The 18,728-nt window shown below is 38.8% G+C and overlaps 1 protein-coding gene across 3 annotated transcripts in view; it reads left to right on the top strand.

Moving 5' to 3' along the window:
* hycc1 (hyccin PI4KA lipid kinase complex subunit 1) overlaps positions 1-18,728 on the top strand; it is a 70,555-nt gene that overhangs the window by 16,685 nt on the left and 35,142 nt on the right. Inside the window, exon 1 of one of the 3 annotated variants that reach the window (XM_079829914.1) lies at positions 4,810-4,892. The exons of the other annotated variants lie outside the window; for them this stretch is intronic. The gene's annotated coding sequence lies outside the window, so the exon portion shown is untranslated. Of the gene's footprint in view, positions 1-4,809; positions 4,893-18,728 lie in introns of those variants that run through there. 3 annotated transcript variants of the gene reach the window in all.

The following is an 18,728-nucleotide window of genomic DNA, read 5'->3' as shown; positions in this document are numbered from 1 at the left end:
GAAAATGCCATTTTTGGTTTTTGGCCGAAAATGTATATATATTTTAGTGTGTTACTTTCAATAAAAGTGTGGTTATTTTATTTCACTGGCTTGCATTTTTAAAATACAGTATCATCAAAAATATTGAATTGAATTTTAAAAAGTCTAATTTACAATTATACAAAAAAGCTAATTTAAAATAAGAGATACAAATTTTTTCGGTTTTGCGAGTTTTCAAAATCGCAATAATCAAACACTGTTTTAATAATTACATTTTAAACAATTATATTTATGTTTTCAGCCAAGTGAATCCTGAATTTTCATTTTTTCGTTGTATCCCTATTCATTCAAGTTTTACTCTCAAGTTTTGGAAACTTTACAATCCACAGTTCAGGCAGACAGTTAATCAGCAAAGCATGATCAAATATCAACAGATGCTAATACACCCAAATTAACCCAATTTTTATTGATAAATTAATCCCTTTTATACTTAACATCGAAGCAGAATATCCAGACATTTCTAATTTACAATGAAAATTGATGGTGACCACAACTGTCAAGCTGCAAAGAGGACAAAAATGCAGTGCATATGACTTGTCTGCTATTTTCCAAGTCATATGATCGCTTCATGTGTCAAACAGACTAAAATTATGTCTTCAGTCACTAATATTCTTGCCTTTCAGTTTTGAGTGAACAGTTCCTTTTTAAGTGGTCCTGTAATGCCCCTTTTTACAAGATGTAAAAATAAGTCTCTGATGCCCACAGTGTATGTGAAGTTTTATCTCAAAATACACAGATTATTTTTATAGCATGTTAAAATTGTCACTTTTTCGAGGGTGAGCAAAAACACAAAATGTTTGTGTCCCTTTAAATGCAAATGAGCTGCTGCCCCCGCCCCCTTTCAGGAAGAGGGTGGAGCTTCAAGAGCTTGTGTTAGCAGCTCTGATTACCTCACACAGACAGACACTGAAAATGTCAGAAACTATTCAACCTTTTATGTTCAAACCGGAGTTGGAAAATGATGGAGAGACTCAAGAAGAAGTGACAACATGTAGAATGAGACAGGACGTTTCTGAATGGTTAGTTGATGAATCTTCAAGTCGTTGATTAGCATATTCTGTCATGATAATCTATAAATGGCTGGTGTGGGAACTGTTGTGAGATGAGCCAGAGAATATCTGCTACATGAAGAGAGAACGGGTATAGTTTAGTTTAATTACGGTTATAACTTATGATGTCATCTTGCTTTATGACATGCTATTATATTTGTGTTTGTACTGTATTGCAATAAATGTGAAAGATGGATGCTTGAGCAACTCTCAAATGTGCTCGATTGCAACAACTCTTGGCCTTTGTTGCGTGTTCCCAGGGGCGGGGTTTATGTAAATTTTAGGGTTTGTAATGTCACGAACCTGTCACTAACCTGTCACTAACCTCGTTGTAGTCCCTACCAGCCGTTTGTTGTAGTCCTTAAAAAGCCATTTCTTTAAAATAAAATATCCCCCTTTGCTTTGAACTTTGAGCGTCGTAACTTTGCAGATGTTGTTCATCCTCAAACAGCGACATTACACACTCACTAAAGTTAAAAAAGCTAAATCATAATCAACTACCCCTTTAATGTAATAACGCTGGTTTTGGTTTGTATGAAGTGCAGATTATCTGAACCCATTCTGCTATGGCACGACTACCGCAGGTGCCCTGAGTATGACCTTTTTCTCTCTTTGTTGGCTGTCCATTAGTGAGGTACTTTGCATGAGCAGAATAAAAGCTTTTCTAAATGGCAGTAAATTAGTAAAACTACCTTTTATCCTCCTCCTGATGTTCAAGGTGGACCAGCCCTACCTGAACAACCATCACGACACCTCCACATGAAAAACATCGCGTTTGAGTTTAAAATAGATGTGAGTCCAGACGATGGCTTTGATGCATCACAGAACGAAAAAGGACTTGTCAATCATATCGTAATGTCTCTTGCATGCACTGGGTTTATTGGCATCATCTAAATAATACGTGTCGTTGGCGGGAATGCTGTTGCGTGATGCTTATTTGCTTCATAGTGTTCAATGCATTTGAGATGGTGAGTTGTTTGAATAGGTTCAAGAAATGTCTGATGCATATTGCATGCAAAAATGGCAGGCTTCAACCTCTTTGACTGGCTTTACTTATTTTCCAGAAGTCAGGGCGCACTGTTTTGTCAGTTTGTCAAGCTATTTTGAAGGAGAAACTTTTGTCTGACACAGTATAGCAAGCAAACAATCCTGTCCTGTTGTGTTTGAAAGAGAAAAAAGTTGTGATACAGCCTTGAAAAGATAGGAGCAGTGTGTGCTCAGAGTTATTAGAGTAGGGCTGTAACGATTTGCCCAAAAATAAAAACCTCGATTAATTGAACATTTTACCTCGATTACGATTAATGAACGATTATTTAGCTTTTTTTTTTGCCCTCATAAGGTTTTTGAGTAAGTTCACTGATAAGGTTTGTACTGTAAATATGTCCTACATATTTATATATAGAACAGGTGGATTTTTGTTTCTAATGAAAAAGTGCATTTCTTTGTGATTTTAAAATACTTGAAGGAAACGGTTCACTTTCAGCAGTTATTGTCTATGGGGCAGATTTCTGTTTGTTGTACATAAGATACAGATTATTAGCACAGCAGGGCTACATTACATTTATCTGAATGCATAAATGAGAGAGTGAGTGTGTGTGAATTACTCATACGGTCTCTATTCATTATGAAGCTGTGGTTTGTACTTCAAAGGTATTAAAATGTATGACTATGACGGTTGAGTTTCAAAGCTACTTTAGTGACTTTATTTTAGTCACAGGACAGCGTTGAGACTGAGTTTCTGCACTGCTCTCTGCACGCGATCTTCACGTGATGTTCAGCTTCTGTCTGAGTGTTCGTTTGTCACAATATATAAGGCATTAGTTCAACATAATACACATCTGATGGCCGAAACTCGCTTTAATGTTCAAACTGGCAGGGCTTAAACCACATACAAATGACAAACTTTATGAGCACGAAAGTGAAAGCGATCTGGCTTCAGGTCTTGCGCGCGCCCTGTGTGTGTGTGTGTGTGTGTGTGTGTGTGTGTGTGTGTGTGTGTGTGTGTGTGTGTGTGTGTGTGTGTGTGTGTGTGTGTGTGTGTGTGTGTGTGTGTGTGTGTGTGTGTGTGTGTGTGTGTGTGTGTGTGTGTGTGTGTGTGTGTGTGTGTGTGTGTGTGTGTGTGTGTGTGTGTGTGTGTGTGTGTGTGTGTGTGTGTGTGTGTGTGTGTGTGTGCGTGCGTGCGTGTGCGCGTCAGCGGTAGGCTATATGAAGAACGGCAATTAACTGACCTGTATAAACTGTGTAAAACATGCAGTTACTATAGTGATTCTGAGCATCTATAAACACAGATTACCGCTCCTGCATCTCTCTGTGTGCCTGCAAACTGCACTTGATGTGACTGACGGGGCGGAGTCACGTGAAAACCGAAATAACCGACATGGGAAAAATACGTCGGTTAGAGGTTCTGAATGTCGGTTTCGGTTATTTTTCGATTAATCGTACAGCCCTATATTAGAGTGTGTGTGAGTTAGGGATGGCTCGATACCACAATTTTGGCTTCGATACGGTACCACAATCAAATACCGAAGTACCGGTATTAAATCGATACCATACAGGGTCTGAATTTTGGTGCGGGTATTGTGCATTATTTTACTCAGTCTTAAAAGATTGGGTTTATGAAGCGGGAAATTACCGCAAATGCTTATTATTTAATTAATCAACAAAGATTATCACATCTAGGGCTGCAACTAACGATTATTTCAATAATCGACTAATCTGTCGATTAATTCTTCGATTAATCGATGAATCGGATTAAAAAAAAAAAACTTTAATTTCCAATCCTTTATTCAAAAACAGAACTGACAGTGACAGTGCAAATTCACAGTGCAAAAAAAAGTGCACAGGTTGCTACAAGAATTTTTAATTTTTTTTGTAAATCATGATATTGTACCGTTTGAAATAAAATATACCGGTATTTTCCCAGTACTGGTATACTGCGCATCCCTAGTGTGCGAAAGGTGATTTAGTTAAAAAACGACTAGTTGAGTTGTCTGAATGACTAGGTCTGAGGGAAGTCGTGTATAGTTCGAATCAATATGACTGAACAGGGATTGGACATGTTTCTTAATGATATATGGATGCTACACTGTTTATTTTTTTTATTGTTTAATCACATGAGGTGAGTAAATGATGACACGTTCATGTTGGGATGAGTTAAATCTTGGTAATTGACTAGTCTTTTGTCGGATGACTAGTCAACCATGCTGACACATTTCTAAAACACTGCACAAAACTGGTCCTAACCCTTCCACGTGAACGACATGCATCTTGTCTGTCATTCATCTGTAGTCCATCAGCCCCTGAAGCTCAAGCCGCTTCAGACCGGTTATTATTGTGGCCTGTGCCGGACTGGAAGTGTTTTAATGGGCTCTTCTGTGTCTTCACTCAGGTCTGTGTATCTATTGAAACCGTGTCCTCGGGGTTGCTTCTGCGCTGAAGGGTCACTGATGGTCACGTTTGCTCTCAGAGGGCCGTTTGAGAGAGAATCGTGTCAGATCCTGTTAATTCCTTGCTGGTTTCCCTCCCCCTGAAACCCTGCGGTTGTGAAGCGAGTGTGTGTGTTTGGTTTAATTGTTTCAGTGGCATGCGTCTGGCAGCACTGGTCGAAGCAGACTGGGCAGATTTCCCTCACACCCCTCCAAAACACAAACCTCCAGCGCTCTGATTGGCCCTCGGTGCCGCCCGGGTATGCGTGGGTGGGTTGGGCTTCGAAGGTTTGAAACAGGAAATGAAGAAACGTTTGTGCAATGAGGAGTCGCTCTGTGGGTGTGCTGGGATATTCCTCTCTCATTCGGACTTCGGACGGTAAGTGCACTCGAAAAAATACATGCCGGGTCTGTCAGGAATCATGAGGAATGTCAGTGTCTGTGTGTGTTAATGTTTCAAGTCAGCATATGTGCGGTCATGTGAGTCACACACGCACACACTCAACGGGAGACTGAAGTGTGTGTGCTGACTCGAGTTAGTGTGTGTTCGAGATGTCTGGCTTTCGGGACGTCAAACTAATCTTGATCTTAATCTTCTCTAATGATTGACATAGCTTTGCGGGGGTTTTCTTATTAAGGGTCTGTTAAATAGTGCCCTTTTTGGCAGACTTAAATGTGGACTCAAATTTAAGGTGTAAACCAAATAAAAAAGCGTACTTGTTTAAACCTAAATGTAAACGATCGTTAAGGATCTGTGAAATCGTGCACCTTTTGGCATGCTTCAATGTGGACTCCAATTTAAGAAGTCTAAACAAAATAAAAATTAGGAATTTTTCATCGCAAATTTGTCTTATATACAGCACTGTGGTCTTTTGTTGTATTAATATGTGCTTTATAAATAAATTGAACAAAGAATAAAATGTAACTATTATTGCCCAGCTCTTTATGTAAATTTGTATATTTAAGTATGTCCAACTGTATTCAGTATAATAACGTAATGCAATATAAACTATATAGCAAATCTCAATTGATTGATTGATTGCTTTTAAAGTTGTAAAATATAAAATATATTTTCACCCAGCTGTAATCTACTTAATGTGACTAAGGCATGAAGATATTAAGACATCTAGGGCCCTATGAAACCTGTATTTCCCGTATTTATTTTATTATTTTGTAAAAAGTTCTATGAAATGCATTTTAATTTTCTGGCAATCAAAGGAATGCATAAAAACATTAATTTAATTGATCTTTTAATCATATGAAATTTAAACAAACAGAGCTTTACTTTCACTGTTCAAATAAAACATGGAAGAAAAATTGTGATCATTCCTTGAAAAATAAATAAAGTTTTAATAATTTATTATTATTATTATTATTGTCAATAATATTAGTGTTAGTAATATATTATACATTCTGCTGTTGAATGCTTGAATCTGATTGGCGGACGAACATTCTAAGGTGTGCAATTATTTTGAGGGAAATGCACGGCTAAAGTAGTTCCAGCAGGTCTTGACCGCATTACAGTTCCATATCACTCCGCCAAATGATTTCAGTTATTTCAAATGTCTTTACTGCGGACAACAGCAAAAGAACCAAAACACTCTGCGACACTGAACAACCAAAGAAATATAGTAAACAATAGGATAAAAACTGCAAATTATTTCCATGTTTTTCCCACAAAATTACGTTTAATTATGTATGAAACGCACTTACTCTTTCTGCCACTCTCTCTTCTCTGCTGTCCCACTCACACACACCCATACAGTACGAACACACACTCGCACATAAACGTGTTGTCAGTGCAGCTCTGACGATTTTATCAGTAAAATAGTTTAGCAACTTAAAGGGTCACGAAACCCCCTGTTTCAGCAGCCGTCAGTTCTCAGCACAGTTTTGAAAAATGCTATAAAAGTGGGCGTGGTTTAGCGGCGGAGTGGAGGGGGACGAGGGGAGACTGACAGCACATCAACGGCTTCTGAGTCAGAACATTTTATTTCGCTCCCATTAAAAGCATCAAAGCTTCCCATAAATACACGCTGCAAATTACCATTATGTTACACGCAACACAATATACACATGGACAATTCGATGGACAATTTAATGCACAGCCATTCGCAATTTGTTCTCTGCATCGAAAATATATATGAACACGCTGTTGCATACCTCTGATAACGTTTGAGGCTTATATTGTGGAGTTTTTTAGCCGTTTTGTCGGTTAAATGGCCTTGAAAAGCGGTTACACTCACAGTGTGGATGAATCGCGTTTGTATTGAAGAGAACGTAGGCAACGCAGAAACTCATACACAGCGGAAAAAACACTTGTTTTTTAATCCATTAATACATCTCTCACTTACTGTGTGCGATCTCACTTTTTGAAGTGCCAGTCAGAGGAAAATTTAAAGACGAATTTAAACCAGGAAGTTGAAAATAGAGCAAAAAGGTTTAAAATTAACTAGTTAACCCACAATCAAAACTAACAGATGGTAACATTGTCTTCTGTTAAAATCTCATAAAATTTGGTTTAGGGTTTCATGACCCTTTAAAAGCCACATGACATTTCTCACTAGCGAGGTAATAAAGGCGCTGTTCTTACAGTTTCATATTTGTAGACGCTGCTGTTGAACACTGTTGAGAGATAATAACTCGCTGCGTTAATAACTGCATTAAGGCCCTTTCACACTGGACGCCAAGGGCGAAATTGTCAATCACACATTGGGGGGGACAGCTGTGGGACTTGTTGTGGTGGCGCATGCACACATTTTTTTAATCAAAATAAAATAAAAGTCAAAGTTTGAATGTTTGTATTTGTGTAACACAACAAGGAATTTTCTTACATCTGATCGTCAAACCAACGTATACTCACCCTGTAATGATTACAGCATCGGCTGTAATCGGTAATTCAAAATATTTTTTTGTGTGTGTGTTGTAAATAACATTTATTCTGAAGCAATATTCTCACCAGTGTTCAATCAGCTTTGACATATGCATATTTGTGATATTTTTACCTTTTATAAAGGGCATTTTCCCCTAATCTTATTAAATATAGGCTATGATTGAGATTTCCTTTTATATTCTTAAATTGTATCAATAAATTAAATTAGAAGACGACACTGGCTGTTACCAGTAAAATTAAATAATTTACACTGAAAAATTGCAACTGCATTAAATAATGTTATGAGATTGTTTTAAATATTTTTTGAATATACAAATAAGAAATGTTGTAAAGATGAAACTAAACCACCAGTAGGTGGCAGCAGGTGACCGTCTTAATGAGCGAGTCATTGAGTCGATTTGTTCAAACACTGATTCATTCAAGAATGAGGCGGTCGTTTACGAATAGTTCATTGAATCTTTGATTCTATAGATTCATTCAAAACGCTGAATCATTCAATAACACGCTGTTGCGGTGACACTCGTTCTGCTGTGATCTTTTGGAACTATTTTCGCTGCTGAAATAGAACCAAAACACTCAATATTGCATCAAAATGTAAGTGACGTAATGTTAATAATTTTTTATGGAGCTGTCATTTGAAATCAGCATGACATTTTCAGTCTTGATGTTATTCAGGAAAATAGCACTCTTGGTAAAATGACATTGCAACTGTATCATGTTATAAATATAAATAAACTCCACATTTCTACATATTTATGGCAGTGTGTTACTGAGTTTCTATGTGTGAGCGGTGCATATGTTTCGATTTCTCCTCGAGAGGCTGCGCGAGCGTCAACAGTGCAACGTTAGTTACCGTCAGTTCATTATACATTATCATTCACTGTCAATCGCCACTTACAGTAATGAATGCAGAATCATTCTTGCATTTTGGTGATTCCCTAGTTATTTTTGTTAATTACGTTTTATCAGGCTACTTGTCCGTCGAGCTACTAAAGGTATAGGGAAAACATGACATGGATTTCAGGAGAAATAGGTTTTGTTAGTGTATAGTGTAAGGCCAGTCGAATGGATTTGGGAAATGGATCTGCCGGGATTTTATATTTTCGGAGCTGGAAAGAAAGACGTATTTGCAATCACATCGATATTGCCCGCATAATCATACAGTATGATCAAATATTGGGGGGGACAAATTGTCCTTCTTTGAATATTGGGGGGGACGTGTCCCCCTGTCCCCCCATAGAATTACGCCTATGCTGGACGCGTAACGAAAAAAAAAGAAGCGGAAAAACTAATATTTTGTGCGCGAATAGTTCGCGTCAATACCATTCACATCAGCCACGACACTAATTTGCGACGTCTGTGACGTTTCAGAGCTCCAACTTCCCAAAACATTTGCGGCGAAAGCTGAGAAAACACGGACACTTCCTCGCCCAGTGAAGACGAGCTTTTCATTTGATTTAAAAGACAGAAAAGAACAGAGTCTGAAGGGGAGTATGCTAATCTTGTACAGGAGCTAAAACTTTATCATGGCCGGTTCCGCATTTACTTTCAAATGTCCATGGGACAATTTGAGCCGCAAATTCAGTATCACCACATCTGATGAGACAAACCACAAACTTCAGGAAACCAATCGATCCGGAGCAACTGTGTTTCCAGTTGAGTCACAATGTAAACATTTAAGTGCCACAGTTGTACTGATGGAAACACTTTCTATAGTAGCGGACACTATTAGGTTTAGAAAATCAAGTTTTAACTCAAAAGGTTATGTTATTGTTGTGTGTAGCCTACAGCGACTTGCATGTACTCCACAGGAGCTGTAATCTCGTGAGAAATGCGGTACCTGGTAAAGGTTAATGTTGATTGAATAGCTAATGACATTTACTGGACATTTCGTCACCTTTGTTTCTTTGTATGTGATTGGTTGAAGCCTTTTCTGTCGCTGCGAGAGTTAGAAAAAATCGACATTGAAGCGGAAAAAATAATGTTGTTTTTTCACGTTCGGTGTGGAAGCACTCATTACACAAACAGCTGATCAAAAAATAAAACCATCGCGAGTCAAAATCGTGTCCAGTGTGAAAGGATCTTTAGTCTGCTATCAGTGGCTCAAGCCTCTGTTACGAGCTCTAAAATGACTTTTTGCAATTGGCAACGGAGGCTTGGGTTTAGATGCGTATAGAAATGAGTCTTTTAAGGACAACCTGAATAATGTCTTGAAATGTACCACCTGAACAATGTTTTGAGGTGTGGTAACCATAGTATTGCGGAATAATTGACTCTGGGTCGTTGAATTATTCAAAATAATGCACACCTGAGGTATTAATATGCATTATTTTTCAATCAGTGTTTCCTTTACGTAATATATTTCTGTCACTATTTCTGCAAGTTAAACCAAACTTATTTTGACGGGTTGCCGTGAAGACCTTATGAGTTTCTGTGTGTTTATGATATGATGATAGTTTTTCTCAAATGAAACCGTAATATGCTGATGAAGTGACTCTGGAGATGAAGTTCATGTGTTTATGTCCTCGTATAGTGAGGCGTCAGAGGCTGAAAACACTCTGAGCGAGTGCCTCTGAATATTCACAGACACGAGTCTTTATTGCGATTTAATTTAAGTGTACTGACCTGCTTTTTAAATTATTCATCAATAATTTGACAAATTACGTGAAATTCTGCGTTATACAGTAAATTCCGTCTGTGTTTTCTGCATCGCGGAAATCATAAGGCACTAAATATTATAAACACTAACATTACGGTTTTCTATAAAGCTGCTTTAAAATGTGTATTGTGAATGGCTTTATACAAATATATTTGACTTGAATATTTGATTAAACTCGGGTTATGCAAATGAGAGGGGCGGGGCATGTGAAGATCTTTGTGAATGAAGGGCGTTCTGATTCAGAGGGGTTTTGTGAGTTTCCATTTGACTAATCATATGATTCAAAGGAAACTGGCTCGGCAACCAAACTGAATCAGAGGATAATGTTCATGCACCCACGTCACGGTTCCTTCTTATGATTGTGAAACCTGTTAGCCGGGTGCTCGCTGTCAGATTTCCTGCGGTTCCTTGTTTTCCCTGCCGCATCCTGGTTTCCTGAGAATGGGTTGGTTTGCTGTGATTTAATCATCTTCTGTGAACAGCTAGTGGTCCGTTTCTCTGTTCTTGTTATCGGTCTAAAATGATTTGATCTGGATTGATTCGATTTTAGGCATGCAGTGTGGTTTGAGGTTTCTCTAAAAATGAAAATCCACAGCTCATCTTGCAGAAATCTGGGTTGTGGCCAGCGGGTGATGGGTGTTTTTAGATCTGGTGGCTTTGAAACAGACGCTGCTCTTGTTTTAGACTCATACATGCCAGCAGAGTGTCTGTTTGATAGACATGTCATGGTTTTGTAGTGTTTGTAGTGTTATTTTTTTTACTTTAAGATAGGGCTGGGCGATATGATGAAATATATCGTCTGGACGATAGAAAATGTCTATCGTTTTATATAAGGCTCTATCGTTTACGCCACGATAAGGCGTTTACGGCGGAATTTTACGTCAAGATGCACCTCACGCCACGGCATGCCCATGCACGCTGCAATACATAATCAAACATGGAGGAAGACGGTAGTAGACGCGGTTCAGACCAGGGTAATTCTCAACAAGATGACCAGCCAACCCAAACTGAGGAGCTTGTACCTAAAAGAGGGGCGACTTCTGTTGCATGGACGTGGTTTGGATATAAGAAGACCGACTTACACCAGACAACAGTTGTTTGTAAAGTTTGCCGGCTCCCAGTGCCAACAACGGATTCCATCACTCAGTGTTTCCCACACATAGACTAATCCGCCACATATTGCGCGTCGTTATTCTTTTTTTCTTTTCTTTTTTACCCTGTTTAAAACACGCAGCGCATTCAGCTGCACTTTATTTCCCTGCTCTCCCTCCACGCGTCTCTCTGTCACTCACGCGCGTCTCTCGCTCTCAAACGCCAAACCTGCTTAGTGCGTTATAAAGCAAAGTCTAAGCTTTTACATTTTTAAAAGTTTTAATACGGAATTCAAACAATAAATAGCGTTTTGGCGCTAATGTGGCATAACAGTTAAAGCCAGAGGCGACGTGCTCTCTGATCTCGGGGGGGCGCGCACGGTCACGTGGTTCTCTATACTTATAGCGCTGGGTCAATACATTTGAATGGATAGACGACAGTTTCACTATTCAGGTATTTGCAGCAGGTTTTGGTAAACAGTACAGCATAGTGTGCATTGCTTATTACGTCAACCACATTTACAGTATCATTTTATTATGGAGAGTGAAGGAGATGCAACATCTTGACATTAATGTTAATGTTTTTCTTGTATTTAGCCCTCAGGTATTCCTCACTTATTGGTTACACTTGTACTCATTGGTGGTCAAATGTGACTATACACCTTAACTATTTTTCAATTAAATAAATGTTCTATATTTTAGTTTAATTATATTTATTAAATATTTTGAGGAGATCTTTTGGTACTAAATAGGCCTATTATTTGTGCAATAATTATGTCCCATTAATGACCATTTAATTAATTAAATAAAAATAAATACTTCTAATATATTTTTTGTTATTTATATTACAATTAGTGTAGTAATTAATGTTAACATGGAGAAATCCAAAGCAAATTAGAGTCATTATGTGTCTGGAAAAATAATTAATTTCATTTGTAATGCCATGGTTTACCCACTGCAGGGAGTGCAGAATTATTAGGCACGTTGATTTTCTGATCATATTTTTTTCCAGGCACATTTGACCAATTCCAAACCACAGTAATCCTAATAACTACTATTGATTTAGTATTTAATAATGTATAAGTGATATATAATTGTTCATGAAGGCTGGAAATGAAAAACACCTTATATTCAGGTGTGCAGAATTATTAGGCATGTTTTCTTTTACAGATAAATTGAGCCAAAAAAGAGATTTAACTCAGACTGAAAAGTCAAAAAGTATTAAATGCCCATGAGAAGGATGCAATACTAATGCAATACTAGACATTGCAGTTAAGGCGTGACCATTGGACAGTGAAATGCTCGTTGGGTCAGCAGGATCTGACAAAAACATGTGGCGGAGAAAAGACACCTGTTAACTGCAAAAGAATTAAGAATTAAGGTGAAGAATTAAGGGTGAAGCCATCAGGAACCCTTTAGTCTCCAGCGCCACCATTTTCCAGAGCTGCAACCTACCTGGAGTCTCCAGAAGTGCAAGGGGTCAGGATCTCAGAGACTTCAGTTAGGTAAAGAATCCTAAAAAATGACCCCCACTAGATAAGAATCACAAGCTGAAGTGACTTTACCAACAGTCTTGCTTGAAAAAAAGGTTCTAAATAAAATAAAAATTTAGTCCATACTACCTTTATTTGTTTTGTATATCATTTCAAACTGCATTTCCACATTGCAATTTTGTATAGACTATTCATAAACTGAATTAACAGAAAAATTGCTATATCGTTATGTATATCGTTATCGGGATATCAAATGAGCTATATCGGGATATGAAATTTTGGCCATATCGCCCAGCCCTACTTTAAGAGGAACAATGCGACAAAGCAACACAAATAATGGAGAAAAGGTGATGCAAATCTTTGTTAAAGTTTGCACCTGAAAGAGAAAAAGGCCAGTTTTGGCATATATGTGCTTTAGTACAACTTGCTAAGATTAAATGGAGGATTTTCAGTGTAATGAAATGTAATATGTTGTTGATTTATTGTCATAATAAACACTATACAGTAAATGTGACCCGTGCTGGCAAAATGAGTCGCAATGAGCTAATTATTTTCACATTCTCTATTAATAAACCTTCAAAATGATGTATGATTTGTTGGATTCAGACAAAAAATTACTTGAAGTTGATGGAGTCAATTCCGAGAAACAAAAACCCTGGTAACAACACTAAATGTGTCCTCAAAACCAAATATCTATAGGAAAAATATATATTCATTCAACTTTTTTTCCACGTGAAAGCAATTGTTTGATTTAACGTATATGTGTATGTTATTATTTTTATTGTAAACAACTATATATATAACCCCTCCTGTTTGCACCGCCCGCTCCAAGCGGGACTCGAACCCTTGTCCGCCGGCATGAGAGTCAGGGGCTCTTACAAGGAGGCTAAAGGCTGCAACCCCTAGCGTCAGTTGCTAGAGCATCTCTTGAGATCAGAGGAGTGAGGTTTACTCGCACAGCAACTACTAGCTGGCCTCCGTTACACTCACCCCCTAAATCTCACTCCCATCCGGGTCACGGCACCAATTATGTAACCCCTCCTGTTCAGACCACCCGCTCCCCGTGGGACTCAAACCTGGGTTTTTTCTTAAATACATGCATTTATGTGAATTTATATATACATAATAATTATACACAGTACACACTGGGGATGCCACAATTCTCAATATAATATTGAACCGTTCGGTACGGCATTCACGGTTCAATACGCGCTTGTGAATTGCGTTCGGTTTTGGATTTAATTAATTATTTTTCTACAAATTCTATCATTTGCCTCCATCCCAACACTGAACAACGCGACATACATTCACATCACACGTTAGAGGTGGAGTTATTATTAACACTAGAGTTATTCACGATCACGAAATTTCATTATTTGCATGCGTTTTAAAGCCTTCATCCGCGTGCTTATGCACTGTTTTAACATGCGCTTCTACGAGCTCGCGCACTAAACGCATGTCAAACACGTGATTACTGATTTAAGTAGTCTTACTGCGCTAATACTGTCAAACACACACAAGGTTAACATAAACACAGTCGGTTATGTCTAAAGTGAAAGTAAAATCGCTGTGTCTGTATATTAGATGCAGATCTTAAATTGACAGCAGCGCAGCCTATAGTGAACACGTGATCCTTAAAGGGACAGTTCACCTCTAAAATTACGTCATTATTTACTCACTCTAATATTGTTTCAAAACCTGCATTCATTTCTCGATGACAGAATTTTCATTTTAGAATGAACTATCCCTTTAATGTTAATATAACAACAAAAGACAAAGAGAAAATCCCACCCTGCTCTTGACTGAAAAACTAATACAGTAGCTTTAATAAGAATCAGTGTATATCTTATAGTGAAGTCTATGTAGTGTTTTATTTTTACATTCATTCATTCAATTTCATCCCGAAACTACTAGTGTCGCGGAGCTGGAGTGTTACGGATACGTGGTGTTGCCATAGACAATAAATTAATTAATTTGGTAAATAAATATAAACAACATTTATTTATACATCACACAACTATTTACAACACAACAGAGGTTGGCTTTGCTTGAGTTGTTGCTCTGGATTTTGTTGCTTTTTAAGAAAAAAAACCTAATTTTTGCCTGTTTAGGTTCGTCACCTTCTCCATTGCATTTTTTACATTTTACATTTTACATTTTTACAAGTTACTACACGCAAATCCGTGTTTTTTTGTTGTTGTTGTTTTTTTTGGGGGGAATATATTTCAGGGCTCAATGCTAAGGATTTTTTTCGGGGGTTCAAATTTTTACTTGCCCTGTCAGAATTTTCACTGACCCCACCACAAAAAAAATGACAAATAAAATAAAATAGGCCTAGTATTGTTTTTGAGCCATATAAGCTTAATAAATAAGGTTATGACTCTAAAAACTAATATCCTAACTCATATATTTTTTTTATATTGTTAAAGACCATCAGTAATAAAATAAGAACAAATAATCAAATTATGAGCAAATGCACAAATAAATACAGCAGAACAAACATATACAAATGAAATAAACAGTTATTTTCATGTAGGTCTAAACTAGATTGTCAGGTACAAAAATAGTAATCAAATGTAAAATATCACTGCATAGTCTGCATAAAATGATATGTCACTGCATATAAATACAGATTAACCCTTATTAAAAGTTATTCAGTCAAGAGCAGTGAGTGATTTTTTTTTTTTTGTCTTTTGTTATCTCAATATTTATATAGCCAATGACGATATTTTCCGGCTTTCCATGTGTGTTCACTGTTATACGGTAGGGGGCGCTGTAGCGCATTTCCTGCACGAGAACAGAATCTCCTGATCAAAACAGCCGAAGAAGAAGGAACGTGCGCTATCATAAGCAGATGCATTATGTAAAATAACGCGATCATCACCATTAAACAGCATATAAATCACAACTGCCTAATGTTATTGAATGAAATGTCAACCCAGGACGAGTTATAGGACTGTCAAGCTTTGGGGTGTTGATGGACTCCATCTACAGCATCTGTGTTTTGTTCATCGTTCGGACGTAGCGTTAGTCTTTTACAAAAACGTGATTTTTTTCAGCTTTATGCTATGAAACTTGCAACATTCAAGAGTTGATTAAAAAAATAATATATGAAGCTGGAATAAAACAGTTCTTTCTTTTGATATATTGCATGTTTAGATATTCTGTGGACCATTAAAACTTGTGAAAATGAGCATAAATGCTGGCGGTGACTGGCAAATTTCATGTTTACGTTCATTTAAAAGACCTAACCGACTATGTTTACGATGATACTAAACAAGACAGTCATTTTGATATAATTTTGTGTGAATATTCGCGCGCTGTGAGACGCGTGGCCGTGCGTGTGTGTGTGTGTTGTTGCCCTTCGCGAGTATCAAAATGAGAGAGAGACACTTTCTCGTCTATGAGCGCTTGAATATTTAAATTGCCAAGGCTTAAAAATGCGCAAATGATCAGTTTCCGTGAAGATGCAGCTCTGGGAGTGACTTTCACGCTGGCACTGAACCATCGGGCAATTCTTATTGTCGACCGTAATGACAAATATTTTTTGTCATTCATTTAGGGGGGGCGGGGGGGTCGTTTTGGGAGGGCGGGGCGCCCCCCCAAAACAATGGTAGGGGAAACACTGCTTTGCTCTGATGTCACCAAGGCCCGTCATAACCCCTCACCTCAGTCATTTAGCTCCGCTTTTCATGATCCAGACGGAAAAAAATCAAGTGTATTTTTTTTTTTCTCCTTAAATGTCTAATTTCAGTACATTACATTGCAGAAGTAAAATAGTTTGCCAGTGACTTTAACATCTCGCTTTACTATGGCAGTCTCAGTGCTCCGCTGTGGGTGTGTAGGTGGCAGCTGTGCTGGCAGGTACCGGTTTACCGTCTGCGGGGAGCGTGGAGGGCTCTCATTATCGTCTCTACACCCCTCAGCTCTCAGCGAGCCGCAGCAGGACGCCGTATTTACCTCTCCATGGGCTTTAATCAGACTCTGTGCACTAATTCCTGCAGTTCGAAGCCACCAAGTCTCAGAATCGAGCTCTAATGATATGTTTGTCAGGCTGCTGACTCTAAAAAGCCTCTTGTTTCCATCAAATCAGAGGTGAACGCTGAAGTCGCTGTCGCTGGAGGTCGAGGAGCCTATTTATTGTTTCCATTATGGAGCAATCAGAGGAGTTTAGTGCTGTTGTAATGGACTGATTGAGCTCTCTCGCTCTCCTGCTGTGCACTTTATACTGTAATCTGTGGCTGGGCTGAACATATCGATTTTTATTTTTATTTTAATGGATTCACACATTTAGAAGAACTGATACCGTTTCTAAGATCCCCAGAATCAATCGTCTGTGCTGTTTTCAGTTGATGTGTGAACAGAGCTTGCGGCGTGACTTCCATTCTGTGATTACAATACACTTTGTGCTTTGTTACTTTTGATATGAAACCAAGTCTCTGATATGAAACCAAGTCTCTGCTTTCATCCAAGATGTTCACGTCTTTCTTAAATTAAGGTTTTTGAGGAAAACATTCCAGGATTTTTCTCCATATAGTGGACTTCAATCGGGTCTGGTTGAAGGTCCAAACTGTGATTTGACCGTAGATAAACTGTCATAACGAGTGTGCGCGTCCAGTTTGTGCAAATGATTTTATTTGGTTTGAAGCAAATTTGCGTTTGACGCCTGAATTGAAAAATCTGAACTTTGGCATCTGTTCGCACCACAGAGTCACTCATTCAACATGGAGGAATGACTGATTGTTGCTAGTTGACAAGTTGTAATCGCCTTCTTTTGCTAAATAAATGCAGGTGTTTTGTATTTGTAATGATTCATTTTGTGTAAATAATGAGTCCATCCATCCATCCATCCATCCATCCATCCATGCATTCTTCCATCCATCCATCCATGCATCCTTCCTTCCATCCATGCATCCTTCCTTCCATCCATGCATCCTTCCATCCATCCATGCATCCTTCCTTCCATCCATGCATCCTTCCTTCCTTCCATCCATCCATGCATCCTTCCTTCCTTCCATCCATCCATGCATCCTTCCTTCCATCCATGCATCCTTCCTTCCATCCATGCATCCATCCATTAGGGATGTGACGGTGAGGAAATTTTCCCACCGGTTAATTGATGTGTGACAACACCGGTAATACCGGTATCACCGGCGGAGGCTTTTAAATCACTAATTCTATCTAACCGAAAGTAACATGCACACGACCGCTCTGAACTGAAAACGCGCCAGTGCGCACACACCGTGACTGACCGCTCGTCTGTAAATGCGCGCTCTGTGAGGCCATGGGCGCGTCTCAATCAGTTCCCTAGTTCAGTAGTCAGGGCACTGATCAAGCATTGATCAGTCTATGATTGAGATGCACGCCATGAATGCACACTGTTAGTTCGTCCGTAAAGCCTCGTTTATACTCGACGCGCCCGCACGAGCGCGAGGGTGCGCGCGACAAAAATAAATCCACGCAGCAGCGTAGCGCGAAGGCTCGCACTGCGGAGCCAGGCGAAAGTAAACAATGCGCGCTCTGTGCGGCCGTGCACATTTTACTTTCGGTTTTTAATCAGCGCCAATTCGGCTGCGGGTTGCTTGAATTGTGGGTTCATTAGCCTATTATTTTTAACGAAAAACACAACAACAAAACAAATGACAAACTCCCTTAAATAGGCGCTTTTACGTTTCGCTTTGAAACCAAATCTTCCGCGATCATCTCAGTCAGCTCCTCACTCTTAAATCTGATGAATGACTCCTGCCGCTGCCGAGACTCACGGTCGGGTCATGCTTTATTAAGCAGACACATTCAGTTTTTATTTGTATTGTCTGTTCTCTAACTGAACTAAATTATTTTATTACTATAAAAAAAAATCAAAAAGACGGTGGTGTCTCCCGGCTGGCCTTGGAACGCCTCGTGTGTCCCCCCGGAAGAGCTAGAGGAAGTGTCTAGGGAGAGGGAAGTCTGGGCATCTCTGCTTAGACTGCTGCCCCCGTGACCCGGCCCCAGATAAGCGGAAGAAGATGGATGGATGGATGGATGGATGGTGGGCGGTGCCACGGTGGGCAAGTGATGTAACCGGTGTGGAGTCTGG

The sequence above is a fragment of the Gobio gobio genome (assembly GCF_949357685.1).
Source record: "Gobio gobio genome assembly, chromosome: 11".
Classification (NCBI taxonomy): Eukaryota; Metazoa; Chordata; class Actinopteri; order Cypriniformes; family Gobionidae; genus Gobio; species Gobio gobio.
The sequence above is the reverse complement of the archived record's forward strand: the minus strand, read 5'-3'. Positions and strand labels throughout refer to the sequence as shown.